The sequence below is a fragment of the Rhinolophus ferrumequinum genome, chromosome 9, assembly GCF_004115265.2.
Source record: "Rhinolophus ferrumequinum isolate MPI-CBG mRhiFer1 chromosome 9, mRhiFer1_v1.p, whole genome shotgun sequence".
NCBI lineage: Eukaryota > Metazoa > Chordata > Mammalia > Chiroptera > Rhinolophidae > Rhinolophus > Rhinolophus ferrumequinum.
The window spans coordinates 34,184,044-34,201,314 of NC_046292.1; the positions used below are offsets into that span (position 1 = coordinate 34,184,044).

General features: G+C 38.6%; 1 non-coding gene across 1 annotated transcript; it reads left to right on the forward strand.

Moving 5' to 3' along the window:
- The first annotated feature begins 13,090 nt into the window (after positions 1-13,090).
- On the forward strand, positions 13,091-13,164 carry TRNAI-AAU (transfer RNA isoleucine (anticodon AAU)). Its single transcript has one exon. It is a non-coding gene; the product is annotated as a tRNA-Ile (tRNA).
- The last annotated feature ends 4,107 nt before the right edge of the window (positions 13,165-17,271 follow it).

Here is a 17,271-nt window from a genome sequence, read left to right on the forward strand (position 1 = left end):
TTATTGATTACATTCCCCAAATTGACTTTTCGTATCCCCGTGGCCATCTTGTGGTTACCGACTGCTTTCTAATCCCCTCACCTTCCCCCTTATCCTCATCCCCCTCCCACCCGGGAACCCTCAGTTTTTCCTCTGTGTCTCTGAGACTGTTTCTGATTAGTTCGTTCATTTATTCTTTTCTTTAGATTCCACATATAAGTGAGATCATATAATACCATGTTGTTTTAATTACTGTAGTTTCATGGTAAGTCTTGAAGTCAGGTAATGTCAGTCCTCTGATTCTGTTGTTCAATATTGTGTTGACAATTCTAAGTCTTTTGACTTGCTATGTAAACTTTAGAGTCATTTTATCAATATCCACAAAATAGCTGGCTGAGATTTTGATTGGGATTGTAATTAATCTATAGATTAAATAGAGAAAGAATTGAAATCTTAACATTATTGAGTCTTTCTATCCATAAACATGAAATATCTTTCAATTTACCCCTGTGATTGCTTTCATCAGTTTTGTAGTTTTCTTTTTTTTTAATTAAAGTTTATTGGGGTGACAATTGTTAGTAAAGTTACATAGATTTCAGGTGTACAATTCTGTATTACATCATCTATAAATCCCATTGTGTGTTCACCACCCAGAGTCAGTTCTCCTTCCATCACCATATATTTGATCCCCTTTACCCTCATCTCCCACCCTCCTCCCCCCTTACCCTCTAGTAACCACTAAACTATTGTGTTTGTCTATGAGTTTTTGTTTCTCATTTGTTTGTCTTGTTCTTTTGTTGTTTTTGGTTTATATACCACATATCAGTGAAATCATATGGTTCTCTGCTTTTTCTGTCTGACTTATTTCACTTAGCATCATACTCTCGAGATCCATCCATGTTGTCACAAATGGTCCTATTTCATCTTTTCTTACCACCGAATAGTATTCCATTGTGTATATATACCACAACTTCTTTATCCATTCATCTATCAAAGGACATTTTGGTTGTTTCCATGTCTTGGCCACCGTAAATAAAGCTGCAATGAAGATTGGAGCACACTTGTCTTTATGTATAAATGTTTTCAGATTTTTTGGGTAGATACCCAGGAGAGGGATCGCTGGGTCATACGGTAATTCTATTCGTAATTTTTTGAGGAACCTCCACACTGCCTTCCATAACGGCTGCACCGGTCTGCATTCCCACCAACAGTGTATGAGGGTTCCTTTTTCTCCTCAGCCTCTCCAACACTTGTTACTATTTGTCTCGTTGGTGACAGCCGTTCTTTTTTTTTCTTTTTTTTTTTTAATTTTTGATGCGATTGTTTATTTTCCTTCTCTCCCAACAGAATTTCTTTTCAGCCTTTATCTGATGAGACAAGGTAAAGGGAATCATTTCCTGGATGTGCTCTTGGAGGGTTTCAGGCCTGTGCATGTATATTCAGTAGGAGGTAATATGCTATGACTATACTATGTCTGCTGTAATGAATTTGTACAGTAGATGCGATGGATTAGTCTGAGCTCTAGGCCCAGCCTTTCTTTGTTCTTATTTCTAGAACAAGTTACCCACTCACTTCATTTTATATTAAGGAAGGTTTAGAATATCTAATGTCCCTTGAATTCGTTTCTTTCCAAGCTTTCTTAGGTGGCAGTACACTAGTTACTTCTCTCTATTGCCATTCCTGTGCAAGGTTCCCATGGGCCTGAACGGTGTTTGATTTTCAACTTTTCTGCCTTTTTATATTTGTTTTAATGATTTTGCTAAATTTAGAATTCAAATAAAAATGTGAACAGTATCTTTATTTAATATAACTTTTGTGTGCATAGAAACCATATAAGTAAAAAAGTGTGAGATTACACAGGTGATTATATTACAGGAGGGGGGACAACTAGTGTCTGAATATTGCATGGATGAGAGCCATTCTGACTGGGGTGAGATGATATCTCATTGTGGTTTTTATTTGCATTTCTCTGATGATTAGTGAGGTTGAGCATTTTTTCATATGTCTATTTGCCATTTGTATGTCCTCTTTGGAGAAATGTCTCTTCAGGTCCTCTGCCCATTTTTCAGTTGTTTTCTTGTTGTTGAGTTGCATGAGTTTTGTTTGTTTTTTTGTTGTTGAGTTTCATGAGTTCCTTGTATGTTTTGGATATTAGCCCCTTATCGGAGGCACTGTTTGCAAAAATTTTCTCCTATTAAGTTGGTTGCCTCTTTATTTTGTCGATGGTTTCTTTTGCTGTGCAGAAGCTTTTAAGTTTCATATAGTCCCATTCATTTATTTTAGCTTTCACTTCCTTTGCCTTTAGAGTCAAATTCATGAAATGCTCTTTGAACCCAAGGTTTATAAGTTTAGTACCTATGTTTTCTTCTATGCAGTTTATTGTGTCAGGTCTTATGCTTAAGTCCTTGATCCATTTTGAATTAATTTTGGTACATGGTGACAGATAGCAGTCCAGTTTCATTCTGTTGCACGTGGCTTTCCAATTCTGCCAGCACCATTTATTGAAGAGGCTGTCTTTTCTCCATAGTGTGTTTTTTGCTTCTTTGTCAAAAATTATCTGTCCATATTTATGTGGTTTTATTTCTGGGTTCTCAGTTCTATTCCATTGGTCTATGTGTCTGTTTTTCTGCCAATACCATGCTGTTTTGATTATTGTAGCCCTGTAGTACAAGCTAAAGTCAGGGAGTGTGATACCTCCAGCATTGTTCTTTTATCTTAAGATTCCTTTGGCTATACGGGGTCTTTTGTGGTTCCAAACAAATCTGATGATTTTTTTGTTCTATTTCTTTAAAAAATGACATTGGGGTTTTGATGGGGATTGCATTAAATCTGTATATTGCTTTGGGTAATATGGCCATTTTAACTATGTTTATTCTTCCAATCCATGAGCATGGAATGTCTTTCCATTTCGTTGTGTCTTCTTCAATTTCTTTTAAAAATGTCTTATAGTTTTCAGCATATAGGTCTTTCACATCCTTGGTTAAGTTTATTCCTAGGTATTTTATTCTTTTTGCTGCAATTGCAACAGGAATTTTTTTTTTATTTCTTTTTCTGAGATTTCATTGTTAGTATACAGGAATGCAATGGACTTTTGTACATTGATTTTGTAGCTGGCAACTTTATTGTATTTGTTAATTGTTTCTAATAGCTTTTTGGTGGCATCTTTCTATATATAGCATCATGTCATCTGCAAAGAGTAACAATTTAACTTCTTCATTCCCAATTTGGATGCCTTTTATTTCTTTCTCTTGCCTGATTGCTCTGGCGAGGACTTCCAACACTATGTTGAAAAGCAGAGGTGATAGGGGACAGCCGTATCGTGCTCCTGAACGTAGAGCAAAGGGCTTCAGTTTTTCACTATTAATTATGAGATTAGCTAAGGGTTTGTCATATATGACCTTTATTATGTTAAGGTATTTTCCTTCTATACCTATTTTATTAAGTGTTTTAATCATAAATGGATGTTGTATCTTGTCAAATGCTTTTCCTGCATCAATTGATATAATCATATGATTTTTGTCCTTTATTTTATTTATGTGGTGTATCACATTGATGGATTTGTGTACGTTGAACCATCCTTGTGCCCCTGGGATGAACCCCACTTGGTTGTGATGAATAATCTTTTTAATGCATTGTTGCATTCGATTTGCTAGAATTTTGTTTAGGATTTTTGCATCTGTATTCATCAGAGATATTGGTCTGTAGTTTTCTTTTTTTGTGTTGTCCTTACCAGGTTTTGGTATCAGGGTAATGTTGGCCTCATAAAATGAGTTAGGGAGTACAGTCTCTTCTTCAATTTTTTGAAAGAGTTTGAGCAGGATTGGTATTAGATCCTTGTAGTTTTCTTTTTGCATATATGTCTTACAAATATTTTGTTAGACTTATATCTAAGTATTTATTATTTTTTAAATATTTTAAGTGGCGTTGTGTTTTTAATTTCAAATTCCATTCAAACTATGCAGTCTATATGAAAACAATTGGCTTTTGTATATTAACCTTGTATCCTGTGAGCTTGCAATGATCATTTTTTTAGTTTCATGAGTTTTTGGTGATTTAATTGGGGTTTGGACATAGACATTGATGTCATCTACAAACAAAGACGATTTTATTTTTTTCTTTCCCAATATGTACAGATTTACTTTCTTTTCCATTTTTTTTGGTCTTATTATATTAGCTATGACTCCAGTATCATGTTAAATAGAGTAGTAAGAGGGACCTCCCTGCCTTGTTCCTGATATTGAGAGAAAGCATCCAGTTTTTCACTACTAAATATGATGTTATCTGTAAGTTTTTTATAGATATTATTTTACAAGTTGAAAAACTTCCCATCTCTATTAGTTTCCCAGGATGTCCATAACAAAGTACCGCAAACCATGTGGTTTAGAACAACAGAAATTTATTCTCTCACACTTCTAGAGGCTAGAAATCCAAAATAAAGACAATGACAGGACTATACTTTCTCTGAAGGCCTAGGTGTTTATTTTATTGATCTGTCTATTTCTGTGTATTTGTAAGTTTACATAATAAAAGAGTTATACATTTAAAAAAGAAAAAAAATCAAATGGGATGAATAAAAGCAACTAGCAAGGTAGTAGATTTAAACTCCATGAAATCACTAATGACATTAAATGTACATGGTCTATGCACCTCAATTAAAAGGCAGAGATTGTCAGATACAAAAAAGCACTTGTACACTGCCTACAAGAAACTACTTTAAATAAAAGGGCACAATTAGGTCAAAGTAATAGGGTGAGGAAAGATATGATGCTATTTTTAATCAAAGGAAAGCTAGAGTGGTTATTTTAATATCAGACAAAATAGATTTCAGAACAAAGAATATTACATAGAATAAAGGAAGTCATTTCATAATTGTAAAAGGAATATTTAACTAGGAGACATAAGAATTTAAAAATTTTAAGTACTCACAGTTTTAAAATACTTGAAGCAAATACTAATAGAACTAAAAGGAGAAATAGGCAAATTTATATATTTATTTGGAGATTTCAAAACTCCCTCTCTCAGTAACTGGTAAGTAATCAGAAAATCAGTAGAAGACTTCAACAACAGTATGAATCAACCTGACCTGATTCACTTTTATAGAAAACTCCACCCAACAGCAGCAATATCCATGTGGATCAGCTCCAGCTGTGTCTGCAGATCACAATCTTTTCACCAGCAGCCACTTCTGAGAAACTCCAGCCTGCCAATGCCCTCTGGCAACAGCAGCCACCACTACAGAGCAGTTCTGGTCCATCCATCCTTCTGAAACACTGGGAAACGTCTACAGAGCATCTCCAGACTTCCCACATTCTCATTAGAACTGGGCCACTTCTATAGATCAGAATCAGCCAACCTCCTCTGTCAAGTTTGGGTGCCAAAGGCAGAACGTATGCATATTTGGTAGCCATGCCCTCTTCAAAGAGATGTAAATATTTACCTTGGTGTAGAACACTCTTACTCTTTAGTGTCTTTATTTTCCATTCTTCCTTAGCCTAGAGCCTAGGTGATGCTCTTTTGTACCTACTACTTCTGAATGTCACAGAGTTTATTGAGCAATTAGCCACATTCTACTGTCCTAGGCAACAATAATTTATGTTAAAATTACCCTACTTGAACATCTGGAGTGGTTTCAGCCTCCTGACTTGGCCCTGATTGACATATTTGTAGGGAGCTAAAATACTATAATCCATAGCATCTCTTGCAGAAAAGGGGTGACAAACGAGATATTGGGTGGGCCTGGAGGGAAGCTTTTTAAACAGGCCTGCCTGTGCTGTCGAGTGCCATTTAAGCTTTCCCCTATTCCTCGTTGTTTTTGCTTGGAAAAAGAACACAATGGCTAGAGCTCTAGAAGTCATCAATGATCATGAGGTGACCTTGAGGATGAAAGCCAATTGATTCAGGATGACAAAGCAAAAAGAATAACTTCATTCCTGGTGATTTAATGGAGTCATACTACACCTGAACTGTCTGTCTCTCAACTTCATGTCACATAAGGGGGAAAAGAGCCCAATATTAGAGAAATACTTGGATTATGAGAATATATTATAGGAGAGTATTAGATTGTTTCTAAAACTTTATCATTCTAAATACTGTAGTTAATATCTCCCAACATAACTGTCTTCAAACCTGATCCGCATTATAAGGAAATTAGGGGACACAAGCATAAATATTTTAAGGTTTTGATGTATATTCTTCTGTGAATTGTTGATTTTTTTTTGCCATCTTATTTTCTATTCAGATGTGCATTTTTCTTATTGATGTGCAAGGGCTCTTACCCATTGCATGTGTTAATTAACTTTTTCTGCATAACAAATTACCACAACCTTGGCAGCTTAAAACCACATACATTTATTATTTACAGTTTCTGTAGGTTAGGAATCTGGCCATGGCTTACTTATGTGGGTCCTCTGTTTCAGGGTCTCTCATGAGGCTCTAATTAAGGTAAGAGCCAGGGTAGGGTCTCACCTGAAGCTCGATGGAGAAGGATCTGCTTCCCAAAATCACTTATGTGTTTGTTGGCAGGATTCAGCTCCTTTAGGGCTGTTGAACTGGGTGCTTTAGTTCCCACCTGGCAATTAGCTGGAGGCCCCTCTAAATTCCTTGCCACATGATCCTTCCCGAAATGGCAATTTGCTTCATCAAAGCCAATAAGGGAGAGAATGCGTTAGCAATAGGAAAGTCAGAACCTTTCATAACCAATCACAGAAGTGAAATGCTTTCAACACTGAGGTAATCTACTGGTTGATAATCTGTCAGTTGATAGGCCAGCCCACACTCAAAAGGAGGAGTTACACAAGGGAGTGAACACCAAGTGGTGGAGATCACTGGGGCCCATTGTAGAGTTTATCGCACCATATTGAAGTCAAGCACATTTTTTTAAAAAAAAAATCATATTTACTGCAATTATTTTTCTCACTTTGACAGAATTTTTGCTTCATTAATGGTGTTTTGGATACACTGATAGTTTTTTTTTTTTCACCTTAGCATTTCAGATGTAAAATCTTAAGAAATATTAATACATGAAATTTGTCAAGGTAGAAATTTGGGGCCACCATGTGAAGCTGTGACCACTAGCACCTCCATATGGCCTACCCATCCTTCCTCCCGATGGCCAATCCTCAGCCTACATGCCTCACTCCTGGAGAACTAAAAAAGGAACACCTTTGGGTGGCTGGATGGCTCAGTTGGTTAGAGTGTGAGCTCTTAACAACAAGGTTGCCTGTTCGATTCCCACATGGGCCAGTGAACTGCGCCCTCCACAACTAGATTGAAAACAATGGCTTGAGCTTGGAGCTGAGCCACCAGTGGGCGGCCGGTTTTCTCAGTGGTTAGAGCACGGTGCTCATAACACCAAGGTCGGCGATTCGAGTCTCACACAGGTCAGTGAGCTGTGCTCTCCACAACTAGATTGAAAAAACAATGAGTTGACATCCTGGAAAAACACTGTTTCCCAATGGAAAAAAAAGGAACCCCTTTTGCAGCTGTGAGGGTTTTTTTGTTCGTCATTGGTAGTAGTCTACTCTGCAGGTGACAGAGCAATTGTGGACCTGTTCAGTGGATTGTGGGGATGTAGGGCTATCATCAGTCCCCACTCTGCATTGGCCACCATCTAAGGGCTTCAGATCAGCTTCTGGCAAGAGGAGAGCAGCCCAGGGCGTCCACCCCCTTTGCCTGGTCTGGCCACTATGAAAGCTAAGGGGTAATTAGGACGCTCTGTCATAAAGATTATCAAAGCATGAATAGAGCTATTCAAAGGCTATACTCTTATTGTCCATTGGAGAAAATGGAGTTTCTCTGATGTATCACCCTGATTTGAAATGTTATATTTTTGAGATATCACATTGTACTTTTCATTGGGTTTCCTGATTTCACAAGGATAATAAAACCTTCTAACTGTTTACAAAATAGCTCTTTACCCCTTTTTGTATCCAGAAAGGCAAATTAACTTTTAGGGTACAAGGGTTGACAGATGACTTCTTAACAGAACCTATAGTATCCATAAGTCAGTGGATTAACATCTATAAAGTGCTGCAATACACACACACACACACACACACACACACACACAACATATAACTAGACTTCTATGCCCAGTAAAAATATTATTCAGAAAATAAGATAAAACATATTTTTGAAAAGTAAAAACTGAGGGAATTTGTAGTTTGCAGATCTACACTAAGAACAACATTAAAGGGATTTCTTCAGGCAGAAAGAGAATGATCCCAATTGAAAATATAAAAAGGCAGGAAAGAATAAAGAACAAAAGACAAGATAAATACATGGGTAAATGATATTTATTATGCAATAATTGAAATGTATTATAGAGTAGCATATGGCTGAAAATAATAATGCAAAAGGTGGGAGGAAGTAAATGAAATTTAAAAGTTGTAAATTTCAAGCACTGTTAGGAAATGGTAAAAGTAATATTTTGTATTGTGGTAATAAATCAAGGATGAATGATATAATCTCTAGGATAACTACTAAATAGTAATAGAGTGTAAAACTAAAATTTTAATAGAAGGAGAAGTAAAATGAAAACGTTTTATCCACCAGAAGTAAGGAAAGAAGGAAAAAGGAACATTGTCTAGCTAATAAATTAACAAAAGAACCACAAATAAAAAATAAAAAGTTGATTAATTAAAAAGAAGAAAAGAAAGGAGGTAAAGGACCGTAAAACAGATGAACCAAATAAAAAATAAATAGTGAGATGGTGGATAGCAACTCAACTATATTAGTAATTACATGAAAATAAATGGAGTAAATGCTTCAAATAGAAGAATAATATTGTCATAATGGTTAGAAATAAGTTTAAAATGCTTCTTCCATGAGACACACTTTCAGTATAAGAATACAAAATGGGTTAAAAGTAAAAGAATGGATAAAGATGGCCTGTGCAAAAGGTAACCAAAAGAAAACTAATGTAGCTATTCTAAGTTCATACAACATAGATCATAAGGCAAAAAAGCATTTGTAGAGATAAAGAGAAACATTTCATAATGATACATAATGATCAAGGCGTCTAGCACAAAGACATCGAATTCGTAACACGTACAGTTATATACGCTAATCTGATATGTCCCGATCCTATTTCATCATCTCTGTGTGTATCAAGGGTGTGCAACAAAGTCCAACGATATATTCTTCTATCTAAGTGCCTGTAATGGGCTGAATTTTTGTGTCCTCCCAAACTTCATATGTTGGAATCCAACACCCTTCCCCAGCCCCCAGTGTAATTGTATTAGGAGGTGGGACCTTTGGGAGGTAGTTAGATCATGAGCGTGGAGTCCTCACAAATGGGATTAATGCCCTTATGAAAGAGACACCTGTCATCTTAACTCTACCATGTGAGGATGCCACACGAGGAGGGTAGTTTGCAAGCTGGAAGAGAGCCCTCCTTACATTAGCACCCAACCCCTGGCATCCTGAGCCCAGACTGCCAACCTCCAGAACTGTGAGAAATACATTTCTGGTGTTTATAAGCCACCTTGTATATGGTACTTTGTTACAGCAGCCTGAATTGACAAAGAGAGTGCCTACCTTTGTTTTCTCTATAACCTTTGCTCTTCTTGCATGAGGCTTTTGTCAAGTTTTCACAAGTTGTTTGGGGTCCATGGTTTGGTGGCTGCGTCCCTACTTTTGTTTCTGGGCCCTCTGGAGCCTGACTTTCTTTCTGCTTTTATCTCTGCACCAACAAGACTTTCAGCCTTATCTAAAACTATAACTTAAGCAATGGCATGAACACATACTTCACAGACTTTTTGGACAGGAGGTTGGTCTGGTATGCAGTCTTCTCCTTCCAGAAATAATGCCCCATGACATTATATTTTGGAGATTATAATCTGCCAAGCTGAGCTTGTGTGACTCATTTTATCTGTGCCAAAGTTGCTGCCTCACCCAGGGATTGGTCCTCCTCATCTATTTCCAGTTCTCTTGTACGTGACCTAGCCAAACTCCGATAAACATTTTTTACGTAAGTTATAAATATCATTTTCAGGAAAAGGTAATTAAGTATAAAGTATTTTTATCTTTTGCTGGTGGTGAGAGATTTTATCATCTTACCTCAGGGAACATCCTACTCTTATTGGAAACTATGCCTTTTTAAACCATCTTGAGGTAGGCAAATACTAACAAGCCTGGGCTTTAGCTAGTGCCAAGACTTTTGAGAAAGGTGAGAAAATAATACATAATAGACAAGGTTTAAGTATTTTCTCTGTGTGGGAGAGGAAGAAAAGGGAAGAAGGAAAGGTGATCATTATAATAGTGTCATGTCATGTCATGAGTCATATAACACTTCTACGAATCCCAAGTCATTGGTAAAGCAGAGAATAATATTACAAATGCTTGGAATATTCAGTTTCTTCCGGAAATTATTAAAGTCACAGATGTCTGCATTTTGGTTGATTTGATATGGAAGCTACACAAGGACAGAATGCTTGGGTGTTGGGCCTAGAGACACAGTTGACATGAATATATTGCTTCTATGAAAGTTAGAAGAGGTTTTTGGACTTCCTCAAAATATGGAACTAGTTAGGGTTCAAGGACACTTCACCCAGGACATTGGGGAAGAGAAGGTACCTGGATGCGATCTGGATCACATGTATGTTCAGTAAATCTCTTGTCCCATTCTGTTATATCCAGCTCTTATTTCTGAGGCTGCCAGATGAGATCTATATCGACTTTATGCTCCCAGATACTGGCTTGGGACCTCTAAGGTGCCTCCAAACTGGCATAAGTCCCCGCTCTTGAGTTAAAGAGGGAGACTCCAACTTGTAACCTCCTTTTCTCCTCACCAATTAACCAAAGCCCCTATGATTACTGTCCCCAACTTTCTGGTTCGTAGTTGGGATTTTAATGTCAAAGGCCTTAAGCTCTGTCCCCACATCTGCTGTTTCTTGAGTCAGTGCCTCCATTGATGACTTTATTGCTGAGGGAAGTGGATCAGGAATTGAGAGAGTGAATGTTGGAGACTTCCGATTGCTTTGGGGAGTTTGCAGTCTGTCCATGCTACTGCTTAAGCCTAGTGTGACATACATCTTACAAGTTCCACAGTATTCAGGTATGACTTGTAAAGCCTTTCTGTGTCCCCTCACACATCATTGCTTCTCTCTGGGCCTTAGTCTCCCTAAATTCATGATGAACAGAGGTATTTGTTGTCTGGTTCTGTGAGGCTAAGAATAAGATCAGGTCGTGCATTACAAGGAAAGACTGACAATTCTATCTACCTCTCCTTGTACGTCCATTCTATTTTTTTAAATTACCTGTTTGATTTTTTTTAGTTCTAATTTTTACCCTGGTTCTGCCTGAAACCCTATTTTCTTTGGAATAGAGTCTCTGCCTGACTCTAATTGGCCCTGATAGAGATAGTACTTCTGATCCTAAACTGTTGCCTCTGTCAGTTCTCCTAGAAGTTGGCCTTCGGCTGCTTACGAGACCTGATAATTTAGTTCGTGAACTTGTTGCAATGCTGTTGCTAACCTTTATTGATATCAGAGGGCTTATCCATTATGAAATTGTACCAAGTGGACAAAGAGTTAATCAAGTTTACTATTTGAAAGTGCTGAAAAGGCTGTGTGAAAAAGTTAGACGACCTGAATTTTCGCCAACAATTTATGGCTCTTGCATCACGACAATGCTCAAGCTCACATGGCACTGTCTGTGAGGGAGCTTTTAGCCAGTATACAAATAACTGTATTAGAACACCCTCCCTACTCACCTAATCTGCCCCCCAATGACTTCTTTCTTTACCCAAAGATAAAAGAAATATTGAAAAGAAGATATTTTGACAACATTCTGGAGATGAAGTGTAATATGACGACAGCTTTGATGGCCATTCCAGCGAAAGAGTTCCAAAATTGCTTTGAAGGGTGGACTAGGCACTGGTGTCGGTGCATAGCTTCCCAAAGGGCGTACTTTGAAGGTGACCATAGTGATATTCATCAGTGAGGTATGTAGCACTTTTTCTAGGATGAGTACGCAAACTTAATTGTCCGACCCCATATACTGCATATTATTAGATACATATTCCAAGTCTTTGTAATCTAGGACTGGTAGCCTTTATGAGAATTGCTCCTGGATTCTGCCCTCTTGTCACCAACAATAGTGCCCATAATCTGTTACCATGTCTTCTAGGGGACCAAGCAAGTCCAAGTGAGCTGTTTGAACCCTCTCTCTAGATGGCCTCCCTTTGTTCTGTGCTTGCTGTATTCAAGGACTGGGACTTTCTATCAAATTACATCTGTTTCCATTGAAATTCCTCATTTTTTCCTATGAATTCAAGCTTTAACAGATGCCCTTCACTTTGTAAAAAAAAAAAACAAGGAAGTATGACAGAGTCATACTGTTGGCTGCTGAGTACTAGACCCCAGACATTCTGGTTGAATCTGAGAAGAACAGACAAATCTCTGGATTGAAGGGGCTCTCTGGAATTTATATTGTATAAAGGCAGGAATATTGTCATCTGTTTAGTGACTCACCATGTGTCCCTTGCTATGTTCTTTCCAAAGCTCTCTCACATAGCCTGCTTTAAGGACCATCATGATTGTGAGGTAGTTTGGTGAGCTATTTTATTTTTTACCACATTAGTAATAAGTAAATGAGGGTTTAGAAAGTGTAAAACACTTGATTAAAATGATGCCAAACTACATCTGCTTGAGAGAAGCAAAATTGTTTAATTTGAATGAAAAGCCCTATGAAGACATGGACTTGTTTTCATTTTGGCCAGTCCCCTACCCCTCCTGCCCCCCGTTTCCTCTCCAGATCAGTTAAAACCAGGCAGTAGCCTAGACCAGAGACAATGGGATTTCAGGCAGAGCCAGGGCAGAGATCTGAACTAAAGGAATCAAACAGCATATCTAAAGAATGGAATGGCGTGCAAGGGAAGGTAGATGCTGTTGTCAATTACTCTTTCTATTTTCTGTTTGGTTGTTAGAGTATAATCCTGGAATAACCTGGTTCTCTCCTAGGCTTTCTGTTTCCCGCCTCTCTTCAGTCCAAGCTCCTATTTGGCAAAGGAGTTTCTGCCATGCTTCTTAAAACTCCCCATCTATAATCCCATCTTCTATGATATTTCAGCTAGAAAAAACGTCTTACTTAAGATAACACACATGGGGGTGGCCAGTTAGCTCAGTTGGTTAGAGCGTGGTGCTAATAACACCAAGGTTGCCGGTTCGATCCCTGCATGGGTCACTATGAGCTGCGCCCTCCTTAAAAAAAAAAAAAAAAAAAAAAAAAGATACATAATTCCACGTATATCTGCAGATGGCCTGTGGAAACTATAACTCCTACTATTCCAGTTTATTAATTGTCTGCCATGTCATTGGTATCTACTAAGGAAGGAAATGTGTTGGAGGCAGTGGAAGAGAAGTGGTGTGTCTCTCACTCTTCCTTTTTCTCCTTAAATATTCAAAAATGTTTCCTTTTCTGGCTTTCAGAGGAACAAGAACTCAGCTGGATAATGAAGTGGACAAAGAAATAACAGCGTTATTTCTCCAACATGCCCTAGATTCAGCTGTTTGGCCAGATATTTAATATCTTATGAGATATAATTGCAAAAGAAAGAACTTGCCTTTTTAAGAAATCTTTTACAAGATGAATGGTGTATCCCTCCATGTTTGTGCAGAGTTATCAGGTTTGACTGCATGAAGGCTGTGATAATCAAGTTTTTGTAGCTGATTAGTGAATAGGATCATGGTCCTTAAGCTTCTCTTGTCCCAGATAAATGCAAGTGGGATGTCAAAGTCACATCATATTCAGCATATTCACATTTAATTAACTCAGAACCGACCTTTATTTAATGGTGTGGTTTCACAAACATGAGATTTAGTTCCATTTAATATGTACAATAACATTTTGAGAACAGAATTAATATTTCTCTTTTATAAAGTCTGGCTTCAGGACATGTAGCACACAGTTAGCAAAAGCAGGCAGCATTGTAACGTGGGCCAGTGTGACTCAATCCGTCACTTCACATTAACTTCACAAGGTGTGTGGGGAGTTATCACACAGACCATGAGGACATCAGACTGTGGAGTTCCCCTTAACAGGGAATCCGGGAAGTAAGTAAGAGAAGAGTCTATGATCTAGCTCAGATGTGCAGGGTGAGCTGACAGTTACTGTAATTCAGCAGATTGCCAGGGTTCAGGATCCAGGAGCTCAGGGAATCAGCTAAAATAGCCCCAAAGAGCAGATAGGTCAGAAAGATTTTGTTATCACTGGGTTTTGTTTTCTTTTGTTTTGCTGTGTGTGAGACTCCAGACCTAAAGCTGTTTCAGCAATATTCTCAGAAAGTGCTTAGCATATGCTCCATGGTGATGCTGCATGACGTTCTCTCTGGAACAAAGCTGAGCTGGGTCTAGGCAAGGGGCAATGCTGGAGAGTCATTCTCAGGAATTTAGGAGCAGGGACCGTGGCAGAAGCGCTGACCACAGATGGGATGCCAGGCAGGTACAATAAGCAGAACAAATTCCAGTGGGGGGCCGCTGCCGTAAACCAATTCTAGGCAAGCCTTGTGTAGCCAGTTGAGTTCTGACTGGGGAGAAGTGGACCGGGTGAGCTTCAGAAATGTAAAATAGGAAAATGGAAAGTGTCTGATATGTTTGACATCCCCACTCTGATCTCAAAGGCACCTCAAATCTGATCATGCAAATATTAAAAGTGTGGGCTGGAGGATTGAGAAAAGGCTGGGATAGCTAGTCTTTCAACTCAAGCAGCATAGAAAGGCTTGTGCCTTTCTCAAGTCCGTTGACCGAGCTTAGGGCTTCCTGACCACAGGGAAGGACTGACGTGGACTTGTAGCTAAGGTGATTCGTCTCTTTCTGCTCCTAAGTAAGAGAAGATCTTCACCAAGAAATCAGAACGAGTCCAGCAGCATTCCATTTCAACAGCGAGAGAGACTCAGTCTACTCACCCACTCTGGCCGCCAGCAGCACGAGACCTCCCCAGCTCTGGTCTTCCCTTTGAAAAGTGTCAATCCCACCAGATTCTTGTCTTTGCCATTATACGTCACTTCAAAATTTACATTCCTGCTAGCTCTTCTTCTCTTAGATCCTTTTAAACTTTTACTCTTTCATTTTTTTTCTACCTGTTCTATTGACCCAGGAAGCTCATTCTGTGTACATTCACTTTATTCCATATCTTTACCTTATTTATAAAATTCTTTTTTTCCTCCTTATGATGATTAATTTTATATGTCACCTTGGGTAGGTCATGGTTTCCAGTTTTTGGTCAAACACCAGTCTAGATGTTGCGCGAACGATATTTTTAAAGATTTTATTAATATTTAAATCAGTAGGCTTTCAGTAAAGCAGATTACCCTCAATAATGTGGGTAAGCCTCATCCAATCGGTTAAAAGCCTTAAGAGAAAAGACTGAGGTCCCCTGCAGAAGAAGTGATTCTGCCTTTGTACCCAAGATTGCAATATTAACTCTTCCTTTGGGTTTCCACACTCCTGGCCAGACCTACATATCTCAGACTCGACTGCCCCCACAACTGCATAAGGTAAAATAAATCTCTCTCTATATATACACATCCTATTGGTTTTGTTTCTCTGGAAAATCTTGACTAGTACACTCCCCTAAACAAAACTTGACTCAACTCCCATGGAAACCACCTCCCACCAAGTGATTGTCAGTAATTGATTTTTCTCTCCCACAAAAACCACAGAGCCAGGAAGCAGAGTCAGCATTTTGTAAGCCTCCCATATATATACTTCCTCAGAAATCATATTCTTTTCTTATCAGATAAAAACCCATCCTTCTATGTTGTTGATGCTATCCAACCACGATAGTACCATTTCTATGTTTCTTACTTTTGTCCTCTACCTTCTCATCACTTCCACTCATTCATTCAAGAGAACAGTGTCTCGCTCTAGCCTGTGCATTTGGGACAGTGACGTCTCTCTGGAAGGGTAGTTGTCAGAACTAATGCCAAAATGTATAAAAGGCCTAAAACTGTGAGACCAATGGCAGGCACCTGATACATAGGCTTTGTTAGCAGTTATGTTTTCATCCAGTACAGGTCCTTGTATAACCATATGAGGCTCCAATGAACATAAGGACAAACCATCCAACACTCTGGGTTCAAAAGTTCTTTGACCTTCACTCCAAAAACTTTTACCTGAACTCCTCTTTGGCCACGCATACCACAGCAATGTCCTGTATCTTATTAGTTTAAGAGGGAAGCATGTTCCTTAAAACTCCCCAGTCACTTACCACAAACTCATTCTCTATAGTTCAGCCAGAAAAAAAAGGCTTACTTAAGAAACCCATTCCTGTGATTTCCATGAAAAGAAATTTTTCTCAAACACTACTGACCTCTTGCCCCTCCACTGTATTTCTTCCATCAAAAGAAGAGAAGTTGTTATGATTGGTTGGTGACAGTATGAGCCCACATTTTTCTCAATTTACTTGGAGATAATTTGCCAAAAGTCAGTTACCACACAGATTGATTTTCTCAGTGTGAAAACCTAGACAGTATGCTTCTTTTTCAAACACCAATTTCTTTTCAAATGATGTCAAGACGTTAGGAGTGGGGAGAATGGGTGGGCAGGGGGTGCTAACAAGCCCCTGTGCTTCTTACACTAAGCCGGCAATTTTCTCAGCGATAAAAACTTGTCATTTATTAGACTTCTTAGACCTCTCCTGTCATCAGGCAAAACTGCTCTGTCAGAAATTGTAAAGTATACAATACCAATTGCTGACCATACCTTTATACTCCAGTTTTTCTCACACATTTTTTTACTAGAACTGACCTTTTACGCTCATTAAGATGTAGCCCGAAACTCCCTCCGTGCTTTGTCGTGATAACCAATGCTGCACTGATCTCATTCCCAACAGGGCTCTGGTTCTGTGCAGCAGGGACTGTTGGTGGCTGTTGTCGAGAGCCTGATGGGCTTTCTGCATTAGAAATCTTTAATAAGTCACTGTTGAGAGACTGGAAGGTCCTGGATGGACACAAGCAAGATACTGGTCCAAGCTCCAAAAGGGGCAAATGGTGTGACCACGTCATGCACTGAGGTGCTCTAAAGCATGAATAACAGGCGTCCCTGCTGGGCAAGCGCAGTGCCCACCCTCAGTGGCTGATGAGAAGTCACAGCCTCACCCTGGGCTCTAACTTACAAAATACCTAGTCTCTCCTAACCTCTTAATCCTAATTACCAAAGGGTCAGATTCAAGTCTCTTCTCGGAGTAACCCCTCTTCACTACAAAGGTGAGGGTTATTTTAATTTCTTAAGTTTTTCCAGAAAACAATGATAATTGATGATACTTGCAATTACAGAAGAAAGAGCATTATCA